General features: G+C 35.8%; 1 protein-coding gene across 1 annotated transcript in view; it reads right to left on the minus strand.

Moving 5' to 3' along the window:
• Positions 1-4,467, minus strand: part of SEMA3A (semaphorin 3A) — a 411,783-nt gene extending 407,316 nt beyond the window's left edge. Inside the window, exon 1 of the mRNA XM_054066986.1 lies at positions 4,261-4,467. The gene's annotated coding sequence lies outside the window, so the exon portion shown is untranslated. The remainder of the gene's footprint in view (positions 1-4,260) is intronic.
• Between the last annotated feature and the right edge of the window lie 15,577 nt (positions 4,468-20,044).

Raw genomic sequence — 20,044 nt, forward strand, 5'->3', positions numbered from 1 at the left:
CCAGCAATCCCATAGTACTGGGGAGGAGAGGAGAGGAGAGGAGAGGAGAGGAGAGGAGAGGAGAGGAGAGGAGAGGAGAGGAGAGGAGAGGAGAGGAGAGGAGAGGAGAGGAGAGGAGAGGAGAGGAGAGGAGAGGAGAGGAGAGGAGAGGAGAGGAGAGGAGAGGAGAGGAGAGGAGAGGAGAGGAGAGGAGAGGAGAGGAGAGGAGAGGAGAGGAGAGGAGAGGAGAGAGGAACTTGTATTTTCTGCCACCACTGCCTTCCCATGTACTACTGTTTTTCTTATTCTTGTCATTTAGACTATACAATCTATGAGGCAGGGACTCTCTCTTATGCTTTCGAAAAATGTTACTTTGGAACTCTAAAACAATGGGCATCACAGAAAAAACAACAGATTTTTCAAAACCTTAATATGAGTATGTGAAAGAAAAAGCATTAGAAGTGACAGTGGCAGTAGACGAGGGTATGAAGTTTGCAAAGAGAGAGTATAAAAGCATACTTGACATTGCTTGACTGGTCTTAGCCAGCGTGTATCACTTGAGGCCCTGGCTTTTAAAACACACAATGCAATGAAGAAGTCAAATATACAATCAATCCTTTAACTCAATGTTGAGAACCAGAATTTAGGAGTATTCTCTCTTTATCATACCTGTTCAGTAGTAACAGGTTCATTCCCAGATGTGAAAGGGTATGGCTAAGATTCTGTCTATTCTAACCAAAACTACATTTACTTGCTTTCCTGGAATAACATTCCTCTGACACCCAGCACAGCTGTGTCTGAGAGCCATCTTCATCTTCATGATCATTTATCCAGAAACTTAGAGATTACAGTACTGCTTGTGCAAATCTAAAAACTTATTCTGTGTCCTGTCACAACTTCTGAGAAATGTGTTAAGCACTGGCAGTATCACTAGGAAAAGATTAGAAGGTGTGATCTCATTAATATGAAACTTAACAGCAATAGACGTGACTCCTGACATTTTTCTCTAGCAATAAATTTTACCTCATCTGACAAGAGTATAGCTGTTTTGCAAACAGTGGAACTGCTGGTTTAAACAGTTAAATGCCCCCTAACTACTTAGTTTTTAAACTGTCCATGATACTTTGCAGATATAAGCACAAAAGGGCATATACTTGCATGATGTTTGCAAAAAATTAAATGTTTTATAAGATATCTGTTGCCAAAGTGTGCAGAAGTATCACGTATCACTATGGAAAGGTAAGAAACACAGACTGTTTCTAAAGCAATAAAAGTTTATTTTATGTTCCATTCTCTTTAACAATGGCTGCTATTACTTCAAATCTCTGTTGGCAATAAAAAAGAGCACAAAATAATCTCCTTCAAATGTGCAAGTCCAGCACACAGCTCTTTACATCAAACGTGCTTTCTTAAAACAAATTGTGACTACCTTCCAGTGATGGCAAAAAATTGCAGACAGATTGCATGTAGATCAGAGCTGAGAGTAAAGAAGTAATAGACTTGTAAAAATCAGTATCTGCACATAGCAACTGCGTTCTACAAAAAAGCAGCCTGGGGGAAAAATATCCCTATGAAACACTTTTGTGTTAAGCCGCACCTTTGTGAATCAAGTTTATATAAGGATCTGCTACGTCAATAACAGAGTATCGGAAAGAGAGAGGACGCTTTTTGTGCTAGAGATTTCACAAAATAACAGATTCAAGCTGCTCACAAACAAATCTTGTTTCAGAAAAAAGGTAGGAACCTGCAAGCACTGATTTATGTTTTGCTGAGTGCATTTACCTTGCAGAAAAAAAAACCAACAGGTATTTAAATAAATTGTGAGACATTTCTGTCAGCAGAATTAATTCTACTCAGGTTGCTATCACTTTCTTTTCTTCCCAGATTTCATTAAAAAGCAAAGAGTAGCAAGTCAGATTCTTTCCAGTTTTATATATACACATTTACATGCATGTGTCATAAGGGGAAACTAATATGGGAAAACTTTTATGCACCAAATTCAGTCCCACCTTAAAAGGAAGGGCAAGGAACATAGACTCATGCCTTCAAATTACATGTTTTTAAAAACAATCTGGGATTACACACAGCTAATTTTATTCTATGCTATTCTCTTATTTAAGTATAGCAATACATATCTGCTTGTACTTTTAGGAAGTTCAGCGTAACACTGTGTCTGTACAGAATATATGAGCACATGTTAAAAGACTAAGTAAGCAAGACCAGCCTACAGTCATGATAAATTCTGATTTTGTTGATACCTACTTTGGACAGTTCTGCTCCCTGCTTCAGTTCTATTTATATCATCGTATTAGATCATCTAAGCTCCCTACTGTTACCGTATCTAGGTTGGAACATTGCTAACCTAACACAATAATGTCTCTCTTATTGATGTTATTTCAAATTTATACTTCTTTGGTTTATCTTCCCTGGTCAGAATTATTTTAAAAGACTCAAAGCCGAGTCTCTCAGTCTAGGAATTTAGCGTATATCTAAATTAGCTTTAAGACTGGAAGACTTAAACATGCTTGCCATGGTCTGAGGTTCACAAACTTGTTCGCAGTTTAACAATATATAAATTAAATTGAACTTTGCCTAAGTAATAAATAGGATAACAATGAAAAAGTACAAAATATTTATCCCATGCGATACCTCCACTTCTTTCATAAAAACTTATTTCTACTTATTTACGTTTTCTAAAGGCAAAGTGATCATCTGTAGTTACTTAGATCTAAGTTTCAGTTATAATCACCTCACTTCTTTGCAACAAAACTTAGGGTACATTTATTTGTGAAAAAAATTTACTTATAGCAGACAAACTCTCTTGTAGAATATATTACAACTTCAGAAGATATTAAACCTTATTTGCATGACTGTCTTCTCTTTAATTAAATTATTCCTTGCTTTTGAATGAAATCACTGAAATGTTAGCGATGAAACCACCGTTCTGTTTGATCCTGCTCATAAGAGCTACCAGACTGGCATGTGGTATTACAAAGCTTTGCTCCACTCTCTAAAGAATATTAAAGTTGACATGATATCATTGCATTCACTTGAATTTCTTCTGCAGAAAAAGGATGGGCTTCTTCTTTATGTCGCACTTACCCTATCATTCAGTCTTGCCTCTAATGTTTAAGGATCTTTTCCAGAGGACAATTGATATATGTGGTCCTTTATCAGGTTCCATGCATCTTTATGTATGCAAATTATCTAGGAAAAGCTTTGAGCATGCTTTCATTTCATAATGTATAAAAGTAGTATAAGTTACTTATTGCTCCAAACTTTTATATATACTCAGCCTTAAAAATACATATTCTCATGTTCTTTGACTGAATGAAATTTCTATACGTTATACGTGTCTTCCGAAAAAAGATAGGAATACAAGACTGGAATCACTATTGGTCCTTAAGGAGGTTATGCTAATGCAAGCAAACCCATAAACTATCCTTTTAATGAATATATTATGATCATATGCTCTTCTGTTATCCAAAGAACAGTGTATAGTTAAATACACTACGTGTTATCTGTAAGCATAAGCCAATGGGATGCAGTCAGGCCTTACATTAGTGGTAACAATCACATTGAGCTGATAGAGACAAACTGTACTAAGACACAAGATAAGACTGGGTTACTTTTTATTTGAAATTTTGAATGTGAAAAGATTTCAGTGACAATCCAGGATTATTATGGATGTGTACCATTGTGCTTTCGATAAAGAACTAAATTCTGTCAAAAAGTAAGAACTTAATAAATGTTTTTGCTAAATTAGAAGTAAAGGTCTCAATATCAAAATAGCATTAAGAGAAATTTAATCAATATTACTATAAAGTAGTGTCGAAAGTCTAGTGATGGAAGACAGAACAGAACAAAGTATCCTTGTCAGGTGAAGGGCAGACAATGGATACCTGAGTTCTGGTCAATAATTTCATTACATTTCAACTTCTGTCTGTATTTCTGGCATGATGATAGCTTCAAAGCTTTCATATGAACAGCTAAAATGACAGAATTCAACTAAAAATTCCAACTGTATCTGATTTGTTGAATAAAATTGTGGAAAGATTTCTTCATGTATCTGTTCATCATTATTACTAGATCACAGATTTGCTTTCCCATTCTGATAGATTCTAGTTTTTGTTCTTACTCTTCTTCAGAAAGGAAATAAAACTAAAAGAGCATTTTTGTTCTTTTCATGTGTCATGTTTAAAATGAATTCATTAGCAGCTGTCAGCCCCCAAGGAAGAGTGTCAACACTGATGAAGACAACATCTAAAGGTTTCATCTTACCTTCATTTATCTCTTGTCCCCAGAAGGTATGAATCCATAAAAAAAAGAAACTCCGAAGTAATGACTGCCTTTGTCTTCTGTTTAAATGTGTTTAGAATGTAGCTGTTCAGGCACGAATGTTGACTCCAAATGTCAATGACACCTGTTTTGTTATACAAAAAGGAACAATGAGAGAATGAGTTAAAAGGCTGAACTTTACTGTGGGTCTCTATGCTACTGTTTCCATGAAATATTACTTCCCAACAGAAACGCTGATCTGATTTATAATGTCTGCAATAAAATGTGCATTCCTTTGTTATATAATATTGCAGAAAAATGTTCCTTTTTTAAATTTCAGCACAAAATGAGGCTAAGCAGATATCTTAGGGGAGAGGTTGTTTATGCAAGATGATTGAAATCATGAAACAGTTACTATGGCTATAGATTACTTTCCACTGCAATTTTCAGTCATTAGCATATGCACATGATAACACTGGAACTGCAAAAAATCAGTATCAGGGCCCAGCACATATTCCTGGGTTTGCTTAGGAAGTTATATGTTAAGTCTTTGAACAGAGTAGTGGGTTCAATTTGGGCAACTGGTCCATGGATCAGACAGATGCTTCAGTGTTCTGAACAGTAAAGGGAGATAATTACATGTTTTTCCAATTCAGTACTTTTAGAACAACTTACGTTCTTCCCTCTTAGGGAAAGTACCAACCTACAGAAAATGTGTAAACATATGTAGATAAGTATGCAATGGAGGAGGATTTTTGGAAATCACTTTGTTACAGATACATATTTAAATTTTAGCCGAGTAGAACTTCTACTGAAGTGAAATTCAGACTCTGAAGCATCTCAATAAATCTAGAATTTAGTATCAGATGACTCCCTGCTATTTTACAGGACTTCCATTGATTTCAAAATAATATCTTACCGAAGCAGTATTCATCTGCTGGATTAAGACAAGAATTTACCATTCATTCAGAGTTACTGTTCATGTTCTTACAGAGTTTTACATTATTAATTTACAAGTTCTACTTAATAGACAGACTTGTTTCCACTAAACTCAGCAGAGAATATAATACATTGCTTAAGTAAGAATTCAGCAGTTAATGGGGGAGTCTGTCCTGATGAAAGTTCAGGTTTTATTGTTATATATGTGTGCTGAATTACGCATTGTATTTGTATTACATATGTATGTATAACAAATATGCTGATGTTAAAGGTCTCCCCATTTTTACTCAGAAAAGACCTAGTGTTCCCTTTGCTGGAGCTGCCCATTTTGCCAACCCTCAGTGCAGAGCACAGGAACACAGTCTTCTCTTTCAGTGACAGTTCAAGAGAAGAATGAACACATGATGTTTATGTGTTGAGGCTACAGACCTTTTCAGACACACTGTTCTTATCCATCGAAGATACAAAAAATTTAGGAAAATAATGCCTTTAAAGTATCTTCTTGAAAATCAGTTGAGAAATTAGTTTAGCTGAAAAACAGGTTTAAAAATTTAAAATTGTTGAAGAAATAATGTGCTTATAAAAAAACAACTTTCGGGTTTTTTTCCACCTCAGTCTTAAAAATATTGCAATGTAAACTTTTTTATAGGTTCTAATTTAATGACTAACGTTTAGGTACGATGAATGCTACTGCAGTCAAGCTACAATTGCACACTTAAATGTAGCATTTTCCACTAAAACCAGTAATCATATTGTTTATTTGCTGTTTCTTTACAGCTTTGATTTTTTTTTCAGTAGCAGTAATTCTAGAAAGAAATTTTAAATTGCTACTGTTCTTTACTTCAAAACCCAAGAAAATATAGTTGTGATTATATTTTCATTGAAGGCATCTGCAAAACTTAAAGCTTCAAAGGATGGAATTTCTACACATTATACAAATCCAATATGCATTGTCTGTTTTCCATGTTTAAATTTCCATGTTTAAATTGAATATTATATTAAAAAAAAAGAAATGGAGCCAGAAGAATCACTCAAGCTCTATGACAGTTAATGTCATTGACAAAAGGAAAGCTCTTTACACCAACTTTATTTATTACAAGTTAAAATTGGCTATATATTCATGTTTATATTCTGAAGTAGTGATGAAATTTGAGGAGAAGCATTAATCAATGGTAATCAAATTGGCCTCACTACATTGCTAGCACCACTTGGACTCTTCAAGGAAGAAAGTATTACTATGCGTGCAAAACAATGAGACATCCTCCATCCAGTCACAAATTCCTCAAGAAAGAAAAGGAAACTTTTACATACATGGATGCTATTCAGCTGATTACTGTGAAAAAAGTTTGCAAAAGTTACTGGCTGAGACCATCTTTTGCTTTCTAATTTCTGCTTCTGCTTAAAACAATTGCAGTGTCTATAAATGATTAGTAAGAAACAGACAAATGTGCTTTGTTATGTAAACCAAACATTCATTTGCATACTATATCCTACTTATGCATCTGTATGTAATTACAAAAATGGCACTTAACTTTGAACTTTGAATCCCCTGGTTCTCCTAGGTACCAAATAAGAATAAGGATATCAAGCATGTGTTGGCACAAATACACCATTTCTTCTCTTTTTGGATCCAAACTATCTATTTTGCCAGTGGCATCTTGAGACAAGGAAAAAATTGCAGCTTGAAGCCAAAGTTATAGCATTATGTCTCCATTTTTATTTAGCAATATGCAATTTTACCTAACTCCACTGTTTTTTTTCCCCTTAATATCTAATGTTTCCATACTTAAACCTAAATATAGTAAAAAAAAAAAAAAATCTTAACCTGCATTTCTGTCAATTTTAGGCAGGGGAAAATGCTAGAATTATTTAATTCTGCAAATGTAAATCTGTCTTTATTGTCTGTTCATTTTAATGTGTTTCTTCTGCCAGAACAGCATTATTTTCAAGAGGATTTGGAAACTACCCATTCTCTTTTACTGACAATGTTGTATGCCCAGGGTACCAGAAAAAGTAGGTCCGTTATTATTGAACAGATCATTCCTAATCTGTCTATAAGTCTTTTTATTAACCTGTACTCTCTAGAGGAAAAGAAAAATTAAATAAATCTCCTTTCTAGATAGGAGTGTAAAACTTGCACAGAAAATTGTGCATTTGCAATTATCATTCCAAAACCTCCCTGTTCTTACCCTCACTCAATTCTTTCAAGAGGATTAAGGCTACCTTTGAAGTAGCATTTGTAAGGGCGGAGTCCAAAATAAGTCAAGGTTAATGCTGCTCCAGCTTGAAAGATTTCTGTCATTTTTATCACCTCCCCTAACAAAATGTCCTGACATGGAGGGCTTTCTTTCGGCATCGTTAGCTTTTAACAGGTGGCCAGCATTCGCCACATGTTTTTAAAACATAACCTTTTTGCAGAGGTTGAGGATCACAAGAAAAGTGCTACAGAAGGCTACATTTAAAATTATGTTTATAAGTGAAACATTACTCCAGGGAACATTTAGGGAAAACCAACAGTCCTGGGCAATGGTCATTTAGATGTTGCTCTGGAAATTGAACACAAAAAGCACAATCACACAGTTGATTATAATGCACATACAAAAAATACCTTTTAAAAGCAGTACTAGCCACAGAGTTTTAGCAAAGTGTAATTATTTGCCTCTGTACTACAACATTTAAAGTTTAAATACGATTTTTATCTCTATCTTGCAGCACAGTAATGTACAAAATATTTTCAGCTTTTTTAATGAACTTTGCTGGGCAAGATAGACATCACCCACTCTCTTGGCTCAGCTTCTAAAAAAGATGATATGGTTAGAAGTTAACTATTTATTGCATAAAATTTGTTTTATTTGTGCATTTAATATTTTCTGGGTTTGCATATATATTTCCTACTCAACTGCTAATATTAGCAGCAGTGTCTACAGCCTAAATAGCAATTATTATTAGATGACATAATGGCTTCTATTTAAACTGATGTCTCGATAACATTACATCTCTATTACACTGCAGTTCAAACAGTAGTCTATAAAGCAAGATTTCTTTACATAGATTATGTGATCCTCTGAAGAGAAAAGCCACTTGTTTTTTTTTTTGTTATGACTAATAGCTGCACACTATTGAAGAACAAGATGGTATTTGTTTCACAGAGTTGCTTAATGACATACACAGAAATTTAAGCAAATTTCATTAAACTCACACAAGTTACGTGTGCCTCCAGGGACAAGGGGGAAGAATTAATTCCAACCCTCCTTTCCCCATGAGGACATAAAGAATTTTAGCTTTCTTGATAACATCAGCAACATGCACAGTTTGAAGAGTTTTCCAGCTATTATATGCAGTCAGAGAAAAGCCAGGATGACAGGCTTATTGAACAACACCTTTTATTGCAATTAACAGGGAAATTCTGGACAGGCCGATGAAGCTTGATATGTATGTTATAGAAGACAAAGTATAAGGCTCTTGTATAATTGAGTATGTCTTCCCAGTGTATCTGAACAAATTGTTTTCTTTCAGTAACCAACGAATAAAATCCATCTCTGACTTTCAGCTGCTATGAAATACATTTGGGTGTTTCACTGGGTGAGCACACCCTCACATGGGTGTTTCAGAGACTTCCTGTGACACGGTAAGCTGGCATTACAGCATCAGGCATTGTGGGAGGGAATGCCTTTGAACTTCCTTCTCTCGTTTGACCTGAACACCTGCATCCTGGATGGTATCTCTCCAAGTTCGTCATGACAGTTCAATAGGAAATGGTGATCATAACAGATTCACTGAAGTCCTGTACACCAAAAGGAAATAAGGGCAGGTCTCACATGAGCAATAGCTCTTTATGCTGTGGTCTTCAAAAAAGAGTAATGTAAAACTGTGAGTAAAAGAGTTTAAATAGTTGGTGTGACTTTAACAAAGACCAGTGTACCTTCTCTGTTAGCTTTCATTTTTTTTTGCAAATGCTGGTAATTCACTTTAAGAATGCAGCTACATGTAACTATATATTTTATTTTAATATAGATTATATATAACTGTATAAATTTTGAATTAAAGCATATATAACTTTAAAACTATAGTCCTTTATGTTTCATGTGGGACATGCCATTAACTGCAGAATTATTTATAATCTAGTAGGTATGATTCCAGTTTCTTGCTTTTCTGAATTTGGAAAGTGCACATAAGATTTCTGAGAATGATAAAAGAAAATTGCACAGGTAGTTAAACTATCCCATTGAACCAGGAAGTGAGCATGAAGAGGTCAAAGAGAAAATACAGGACAGATGGATAATAGCACTAACTTTCGCCCAAGGGGGCAAATATAAATTTCGATGTATGTACTGAGTTAACTGGAGAGACAGAACATTTGTCTGCCTGGCAGTCTGAAATTTGCTAGTGAAGTAACCACATGTCTAGCCAGGGAAACTTCAAGGTGAACAACACAGTAAATGACACCTGCCAAGATCTTCAATCATTCTCTGGAGGTTCAAAGGGCCACTGCAGTGGTTTGATACTGTATTTGCTTTCAGGGACTGGGTTTCACTGATCATGAACTGCCCTTATATGTCATAACTGTCTAGTGCTTTTTGAAGAGTGTAGGATATTTTTGATTCATGAAGCAATAATTCCCTGTTCAAATGTTATAAAATGATTGAATCTATAAAACAAGATAAAAATATTTTCAGGATGTAGTCTGAGAAAGGACATTAGACAAAGCATAGGCACTTATATCATGATAAATGAAGCAAGAAATATACAATAGCCCTACTTTTTCTAAGGATAGGTAACTTATACTCAATCTGTTAAATTTTAATACTGACTAAAGAACAAACATGGGCAAAACACCCCAAGGAAAAATATTGTCCGTTTAAACTTTTTATGTAAACCTCAATATTTTTTTTAAATATTTTTTTTCTTAAATACAATAGTAAAGAAGAGTTGTCTTTAATTTATTTTGCCCACAATCTTCAGTTGTATACAGATAAAAATTATAGAAATGCCTGAAGCTCCTCAGGCCTACAGCTCTGTTTTAATTTAAGGTTTAGTCCAACCTTAGCTTACTGACAAAAGTCTTTGCAGACCTTTGTATGCTAACTATAACCCTTCAGAAGCATTACCATATGTCCGGGACAGCGAAAGTACAGAAAAATACAACACAACAGTGGGTGTAAAAGTACAGGTAGATGATATAGCTGAATTAATGCTTTGTCTTCTTGCTTCCAATTAGGCAAGACTCTACATTCCCCACATTTCCCATGTTTCCATGCTTATACTATTCATATTTCTATATTCTGAATAATGTGTATGCATTGCACTCACAACATTTTGAAATTTTCATTAGAAAATTATATTATAGTTTTATGGTTGTTCCTTGTATTTAATGGATTTGTGATAAAATGAGTCAAAATCATTATCTGAAAGATCCAGCAATAAGACTGCATGGCTTAAGCCCCATGCTCATTCTGATAAGAGATTATAGAAGGGATGTTCATAATTTGAGGTAATTCCCCATGCACTGCCAAGCCTTAAAGAGAAAAGAGTAACGATGAACTTGCAAGTTAGCACTGAAAAGTCAGGCTAAAGGAAGTTGAGATGAATATATATTAAACTACTTACTGTGTACTTGCTCCTTCTCTGCAGGATTGCATGTGTCTCCCACGGGTTTCTCAGACTTCATCCAGAAGACTGAGCACCTACATTGACTGGGATATTCCCCAGTTGACAACCATATGGGACAAGAATTTAGATACTCAGAACAAGGAAGACTAATGTCTCAGGTGTCTAAGTAGAATAGGGAGGACTTTCCTGAACTGCTCCCAAAAATACTCAATACTTTGCCGAGACTGTCTCCCTGTGAAAGTCATTGAAAGACATTTCTGTGACAGCTGTTTTGTTTTCTTAAATATTTTAATCACTGTTCTATTTAAATAATTTAAATTAAAAATTATTTTAGAAAACATGTTTAGCACTCCGGAAATAATTTTTTTTTTTAAAAAATCCTTTTTGCTTCTCCTTTTACAGAGCTTAAATTCAGCTTCCCTTGGGTATTTCCCCTTCAGTTCCATGCTAAATACCCAGTTCTGAAAGTAAGAAACCCCATCTGGGAAAAGAAAACCTGCTTCCTAATCTTTTTACAGTCAACTTATAGGTTTCTTTTTGACTTGTTAAACACCAAAGCTTATAAAATAAGGATAGAATTAGAAGATATTTATGAATTTTTTTTTCAGAATCCATTTTTCACATTTAAAGCATACTAAAACAAGTAGTTCATACAATAAACATACTGAAATAGAATAATATTAAGCACACATCAACACAAACATGCATGCACACATATGCACAATATCCGAATCATAGAATCATAGAATCACTAGGTTGGAAAGGACTCACTGGATCATCGAGTCCAACCATTCCCAACACTCCCTAAATTACACCCCTCAGCACCTCATCCACCAGTCCCTTAAACTCCTTCAGGGAAGGTGACTCAACCACCTCCCTGGGCAGCCTGTTCCAGTGCCCAATGACCCTTTCCATGAAAAATTTTCTCCTGATGTCCAGCCCAAACCTCCCCTAGTGGAGCTTAAGGCCATTCCCCCTTGTCCTGCCCCTGTCACTTAGGAGAAGAGGCCAGCTCCCTCCTCTCCACAACCTCCTTTCAGGTAGTTGTAGAGAGCAATAAGGTTTCCCCTCAGCCTCCTCTTCTCCAGGCTAAACAACCCCAGCTCTCTCAGCCGCTCCTCGTAAGACTTGTTCTCCAGCCCCCTCACCAGCTTCGTTGCTCTTCTCTGGACACGTTCCAGAGCCTCAACATCCTTCTTGTGGTGAGGGGCCCAGAACTGAACACAGTACTCAAGGTGCAGTCTCACCAGTGCCGAGTACAGAGGGAGAATCACCTCCCTGGACTCACTGGTCACACTGTTTCTGATACAAGCCAAGATGACATTGGCCACCTGGGCACACTGCTGGCTCATGTTCAGTCGGCTGTCAACCAACACCCCCAGGTCCTTCTCCTCTAGGCAGCTTTCTAGCCAGACTTCTCCTAGTCTGTAGCACTGCACAGGGTTGTTGCGCCCCAAGTGCAGGACCCAACATTTGGCCTTGTTAAACCTCATCCCGCTGGTCTCGGCCCAGAGGTCCAGCCTGTTCAGGTCCCTTTGAAGAGCCTCCCTACCCTCCAGCAGATCCACGCCTCCACCCAGCTTAATGTCATCCACAAACTTGCTAAGGGCGCACTCCATACCTTCATCCAGGTCATTGATAAAGACATTGAACAGGGCTGGACCCAGTACCGAGCCCTGGGGAACCCCACTTGTAACTGGCCTCCAGCTGGAGTTAACTCCATTTACCACCAGTTTTCAACCCAGGAGAGTGTGCGCCTGTCCAGGCCAGAGGCAGACAGTTTCTGAAGCAGAATGCTGTAAGAAACTGTGTCAAAGTCTTTACTGAAGTCCAAGAAGACTACATCCATGGCCTTTCCCTCATCAATAAAAGTACGGAGCACATTTAAATAGAGAAGATGGCTGCAGAATCACTATGGAACTGCATATAGGTGTAAACATCTTCTCACTTTATGGTACGTCAAAGTTGCTTATTCTCAGCTTAATGGCTAACAAAGATATTTGCAGTCATAAAATTAGTCACGTATACAAGTACTTGCAGAGTAGAAAGCCTTGGATGTTATGGCTGAAATCACCTGAAACCTTGCCTGTTTACATCTTTTCATTTGACTCATGAGGTAATTAAATCTATGCCCTTCCCTACCCTCTCTATGATGAATTAGACAATCCAGCCGATGTTCCTATCACTGAAGAAAAAGGTTATCAGGCACTGGAAGACGCTGCCCAGGGAGATCGTTGAGTCAACATCCCTGGAGGTATTTAAAAGATGGGTAGATGAACTGCTTAGGGACAGGTGTGGTTTGACTTGATGATCTCAAAAGTCTTTTCCAACCTAGTGATTCTATGATTCTACGATTTGGAGTTCTACACATGACACTGTAACCTCCCAATACTAATGATGCTTTGTGGGTAAGCAAATCAGCAATCTTTGGTCAAGGAATTTATCTTTTCCTTTCACACCTTGATTATGTTATACATATGCTTACTCCATCAGTGTTAATTAGAGTTTTGTGAGTACCTTGCATATATTATTTTTAACTGTTATTTCTTTTAGACTAGTGTTTCCGAGTACTTCTCAAAGATGCACATAACTCTACAAGTTCTCTACAAACTCTTCCAGTTCTCTGTAGAGTTTACTGAGATTTTATACCCTTCCTGCATAGGAGGTCTGACACACACACAAAAATGAGGCTGTGTCTGTAACTCCTTTTATTTAACAAATAAAGAAAATCAACTGTGAACATCTTCAAAATAGTTCCCTTCTGAGCTGACACACAGCAGCATATGATGCTGCCAACCTTCAAAACAGTTCCACAGATGACTTTCTGAAAGGCTGTTGAGGTTCACCTTCCTTTTTTGCTGTCACATGTACCGAGAAAAAATGGGTTCCTTTGAAAGCTTTGATCTTTGGGAAGAGGTAGAAAATGCAGAGAGCGAGGTCTGGTGAATAGAGTGGGTGCTCATGCTCAGTGATGATTTTATTAGCTAAAAACTGCTTCACAGACAAATTGTTATGAGTTGGCACAACCCTTACCATCCAACTGAGGATAAGAAAACACCTATATTTGAACATGCCTCCACTTGTACTGAGTGAAGTAATTGTGTTGATCCATGTCTCCCTGTGAACATCTCTTTATTTCTTCCTTCCAACTCTCTGTTCCCAAGATACAAGATGGGTCTCGGTTTGTTTTTTTTTTTGTGTGTCAGATCTCTTATATCAATAAATCTAATTAGGAATACATGCTTTTCATTGCAAGAAATAAAAAATGACCAAACTCCCCTCAAGGTACATTCTTGAATAATATGGAGCTGGTAATGTAGCATATTTGAAATAACCAAACTGCAAATATTCTCGACAGAAAACGTACATTTTGTGCCAGACAGTCGATGAGAACCATTATTAAAAAGTCTGCTCTGCTTAACAAATCTATCTACAGTCTTTGGCACACTCTTACCACACTACACTAATTAAAATAGTAATGGAACACTGACTAAACTCACAAAAATAAAGACTGCCATAACACAGAAGCTGAAGTGAAAGGCTAGCTACAAAGAACATAAAGCTAATAGAAGTTATATTGAAATTACAAGTAGAAAATAAATTCCAAAGAATTATCAGTGTGATTTACATTTAATTACAGCAGCAGTGGTCATTCTGCCATTTGAAAAGCTGCACAGAAGTGGCAAGATATAAGGTAACACAAATTAATACTACAGGAGTTAAAATAAGTAAAATGTCTTTTAAAAAGTAAATGTTTTCAAGGAATATAATTTATACATTCTATTTTAGAGCTTCCAAACAAAGTAGGTGTTTCCTGAGAAAGCACACAAGCTACAGGCACTAGAAGTAGAAGAATAAATATAAAATTTTAATGTGTTCAAAGTTTCATTGTTTGTAAACACTGAGAATTTACTACTAGGGTTTGAAGGTTTTTTGACATTTTATAGCCAAACCATGGACTGTCAAGTGTTATTTGTACATTAAATGTTTTAAGTGTTAAGAATCTGAAAAAATCCCAAACCATCTGGAATCAATAACTACACCTCTTGGATTGAAAACAATGATTTTTTTCTGTTATCAACAGTTAATGTATTGTTAAGCTTTGAAATTACTACTTGTTTTTACACTTTTTTTTATTATTATCTTTAAAGAAAATGCCACCCAATGTGAACATCATACTTGAACATTTTATGTCCTACTCTCTATAAGTCTACATCAGGCTGCCTATTTCTCCCACCAGGCACCAAGGGAGAGAGAATGTAAGCAGGCACGTTTTTACCCCAGGATATTACAGCACATAGACATGGTACCACAATGTAAACCAGGGCTGAAGAACCTTTGGAAGGCATCAAGTGTGAGCCCCCCAAATCAGGACTAGCATCCCAGTGAGATTAAGTGACTCCCACCCTCATCCACTTGAGCTTTGAATTTTTCTAAAGAGGCACATGCCCACAGTCTCTCTGCTGACTGATTCCAAATGGACTTTTGATGTTACTTGAATTCAACAAATAGATCCCTCTATTAGCCTGTATTCCTTGTCATCTTCCTCATCTTCTTTTATACCATGTTACAGCCCTCTAACCATTCACCACCTAGTGAATTTCCACTAATTCCACCAGGAAAGATAATATTTACTGCAGGATTGTGTGGAGACATATCACAATCCAGCAAAAGTGAAGCACAGATATACAGGAGGGAAAAATGATACGTAGTTCTTTTCCTATAGTCCCAGTAGCACAGTTGTTAGGAGTACTGTAAGACAGCATCACAACATATACAGCTTAATCTTTATATTTATATATGTATGCACACATGCACGTAAGTATTTATTTGTATTTCCCTGGGTTTTTATTTACCAATATAGATGTAATAAACTGGGGCTTTATTTAAATCCTAAATTGTCCAAGTAGTCTTTCTTTGGCAATGTATGGGGATACTGTGGTGGTTAAGAACAGTTTAGGTAGTCACACTTTGACTGATAAAACTTTCCATGTGTCTTGGGTGATACTCCTGAACCTGATTTTTACTCCACTGTCAAAACACTTCTATGCCTCTCTATGACAGGCTTTTCTTTCTTCATTAAAACTATAAGCCTTTTTGAAGCCATCTGTCCACCTGTCTTCACTGTTAGCAAGGCTCTACGGGCATACTATATTTCAACTAAATGACGGCTATAAAGATATATTTACTGTTGACATATAACTAACAATAACCACGGATACATTACTTCATTCTAAGATAGTAACATGACTATAATGGAATGAAGACAAACTCATTGTCAATCACTCATTTTTCTCTAAGTACACTGAAGTTCACATGCCTCCTTGATTGTCTTGAGATACATGCTTTGGGACAAAACCTGAGCTCTAAGTAAGAGGTTTTTACCATGCAATCCTTTAAAAGGTGCAGTAAATTATTATGGAACCATTTGGTTGTTCTTATTTTAGTTCTGTAATTCAGTTACTACTTTAATATAGCCCCCAAAACGCATTCCCTGAGACAGTCAACACAGGTGGTAATACCCTTTTGCAAGGAATATTCAAAAATTTGGCTCAAATCAGCATGCTAAATGGGATACATTATTATTATGCTTGTATATGGCAGAAGAGGCCTTCTGAGGGCATAAAAAATAGTAACTGCATGGCTGAAGTTAATAATAAACAACTGTAACTGCATGGCTGAAACTACAGACGTTTAGTAAGGACACATAGGTGTATTTTAAGCTTGCCTACCAGTAAGTTTTCTAATTATGGCAATTGGATATCTTAATTTTTTTCTACCTTTCTATTTTTTTTCATTACAAAGTTCCTCTGCTCTGCAAAATTTCATATTTAAAAACATAATATTTATTTTGCTTAGCAATACAGATGGTTACTGGCGTTGTTCTGAAAACCGCCGTGCCACTATTAATGAAATGCTTGTGGCATATTTAAAAAAATTGCAAATAGTAGCGTAGTTCCTTTATCCTTGTGCATCTTCAAGCATTGTCCTCCTCAAAGAAAGAATTAATTTAAAAATGTAAACTGCATCTGAACTTTATGTGTAAGAAGGTTACTATGGACAACTTTATGAAGTCATGGTATAGAACTCATGGCTAAAATTTGCTGTTAGTCAGTTAAAGAAGTCCCCTTAAAATGACACTTAAATTGAATTGTTTATACAATTTTTATTTAGATTTAATTATTTATTTGAGGAGTGCACATGGAGGTGTCCTTAAATCTATGGGAATTATCAAATAAGGACAGTCTGCCAAAAATATTGGAAGCAATTGCCACACTCTGCAAGGTTTGTGCCTCCATTTTCACACAGTCTCTTACAGTTCAATGTACACTTTTTATCTGTTTCATGACCTATAATGTCGCATTTGTCCAAAGAAAGCTAATTAGCTACTACCCTTGCTAGTGCCAGAGAAGGACCAGAAGATGTCCTGACCAGAGGAGCTAACAAACATCAGGGAACAGATGCATAGTAGAGTGGCTTTCTAAGACCAAGGCTAATTTTGAAAAATATTCATTGGTCAAAATGGTCATTTACATTTTTCAACAAACAATAAACATGGACATTATCTCCTCTTTATATTCATAAAAGAAGTCAAACAATTTATAAATATTACCTTTTAGATTATCTGTGAGAAACAGCTCCAAAAGAAACGTCAAGTGTCCTTCAGAAAAACACTTCACCCCCTAATATTCTTATGGGTATTTTATAAATCATAATTTCTGCAGTAATGCCACCTTTGATATTAACATCATGAATGTGTCTCTGAATCTCCAAAGACTCAGTGAAACTATTTGCATACTTCTCTGAAGCATATTTGGCCTTAGCAGCACACTTTAATGTACAAATCTGCATTATACTTCTCTCTTTAAGCAAGCTAACAACAACATAATGAATATTGCCAACTATGTAGCTGGAAAAGCAAAATGTAAGGAACAGGTTCTGTACAAATCTGACAAAAGAATATATTATTTTTTGTTACATCATGTCTAATAGAGGGAATCCCCTATGACTCACATAAAGAGTATTAAGTGTCTAATTTAACTACTCTGAACTTCAAATGAATATGATAATTGATAAATGTGAACATAAAGGCACCTGGGTAAGAAGATTTTAAGAGCTTGTATATTAAAACAACAGACAATACAAAGAACACAAAAGCAGCAGAGATGAAAAGAAGTAACAAAACATTACACACTACTATTAACAGAAAAGCCTAGAACAAAAATTAAAGAATGCTACTGCATCATAGTTTTAGTTTTGTTTTACCTCTTGATATTCACTGCTTCTTAATAAATATTCACTATTTCTTGATAAATATTCATTGTAATATATTTAATCAGTAACTATTTTCCCACTTTAAGTATAAAAGGCTAATGTGTTTTCTTGAATATCTTGTTTCCTGAACAATTTTTTTTCACATGCACATACAATTCATGAAATATTCATACTGTATCTGCCACATCCATGAGAAGAACAGAATCCTGCCATATGTTTAAAATACATTATAATACAAAAGGTCATGAAAAGTTGTCAGTTTTGTGATACTGTCACTTTTTTAAATGTGCGCAGTACATTTCACCAGACATATAACATATGTGGTATATGGAAAACTTACATTGTTTCCTTATGGGTATCTGTGCACTGAACGATCTTCAAAAAGATGACTCAAATGACTTAAATGTAATAGATTAGGATCATTTTACAGACTGGCTGGTAGCATTAGGAACTGGAGCAGACACAAATGGACTGCTTCATAAAGTGGCTGAAATTACAGCTGCAATAACTTATGAGGGGACCCCAGGAATCTCAGTGAACCATTTCTCCTGTGAAGGCCAAACTATGCAAGTCATTTCATATCAAGTCTTTTGACACAAACACGAGGAGAAATGAGATAAGTAGCAGTTTGGTATAGAAGCTCAATGCTTATGGTATTTCAGTGCCACACCCCAACAACATAGACTTATTGGAAGACAAGAGAGCTTAAATGTTTTCACCCGAGGAAGGGTGCAAGGCAAAAGCTTTACATCTCCATGAGATACGAGGTTTTAATACATCTCCAAAATTCCCTGGTGCCTGAATTCAATCCGATGTAGTCAAACACTTGTTTACAAAGAGCACAATTGAGAGTCATTAAAACCCTTGACCACCATCATTTTATGGTCTCCACGCAACAGCACTGCCCTCTTCTGGGACTTACTCTTTATAAGGTTGTGCAGCCCTAAGGATATAGGTTCCATATGTTGACTTCATTCCATATTCTCCTTAAGAGACTATTACCTGGTAAGAGTCTTACTTCTCTCGTATTCCAGTATAAGTAACTCTCTGCTCAGAACCAGCTATTTCTTCAGTCTGTAGGTCTATTTTTCCTGAATTGCCTCATTATTAACTGCTTAATTGTGTGATTGATTCAAAACACTTCAAATTACCAATCTTCTCATCTCTAAATACAGAGTTGATAATAATTTATTCCCTAACATATTTACTAGTTGTGTATTTATTTTCTTCAACTCACTCTGTTTTATCTTATAATGCCAAGACCTTGTCCTTCTTCTGTACTTAACAACTTCCTTTACCACATTCCCAGGTATTTTTTCATCAGCTGAGAGTCATTTGTTATGACCTCCATAGCATTCTTTAAGCAAGTCTTTCTTTATTGACTAATTGTTGATTTCGATGACCTTCCCAGAACCTCCTACTCACTTTAAAAAGGCTTGAGAGGTTGTTTTTTGGCAGCTTTTCTTCTTATCTCTGTTAGTTTAAGTGTTCCTATCTCTTTTTCAGAATCTACTTATCAGGTGATTTCTTCAAGTCAAACTTTAAAAAAGTTTTGCCAACCAAAAATTTGTTTAACCATTTCTTTGATGAGCTGAAAAATTTGGCCCATTTTTTTTTATTTCCTCGGCATTTATACATGGCAATAACAAAGCTTATTTGCTCTGCATGTCACATGGATTTCAAAAAAGTATTTCAGCAAAGTTTATAAAGAACAGAAAGCTAAAATAGTATAAAATTAATGATTCTCACATATTTATAATTAATTAATTATATATATGATTATATAGCTACACAATTAAAATTATAGGTGTATGTCTGCATGACTGTGTCTTTCCATGTGGTTTGCATATATTCAGAAACAATTTGTAAAAAAAAAAGTGAATACTAGGATGATAAAGCTTGCTGGTGGTACTAAATTATTCAGGGCAGTAAAAACAAAGTTCTGTGGAGCAGAAGTACGAAA

This window comes from Cuculus canorus, chromosome 1, assembly GCF_017976375.1.
Source record: "Cuculus canorus isolate bCucCan1 chromosome 1, bCucCan1.pri, whole genome shotgun sequence".
NCBI lineage: Eukaryota > Metazoa > Chordata > Aves > Cuculiformes > Cuculidae > Cuculus > Cuculus canorus.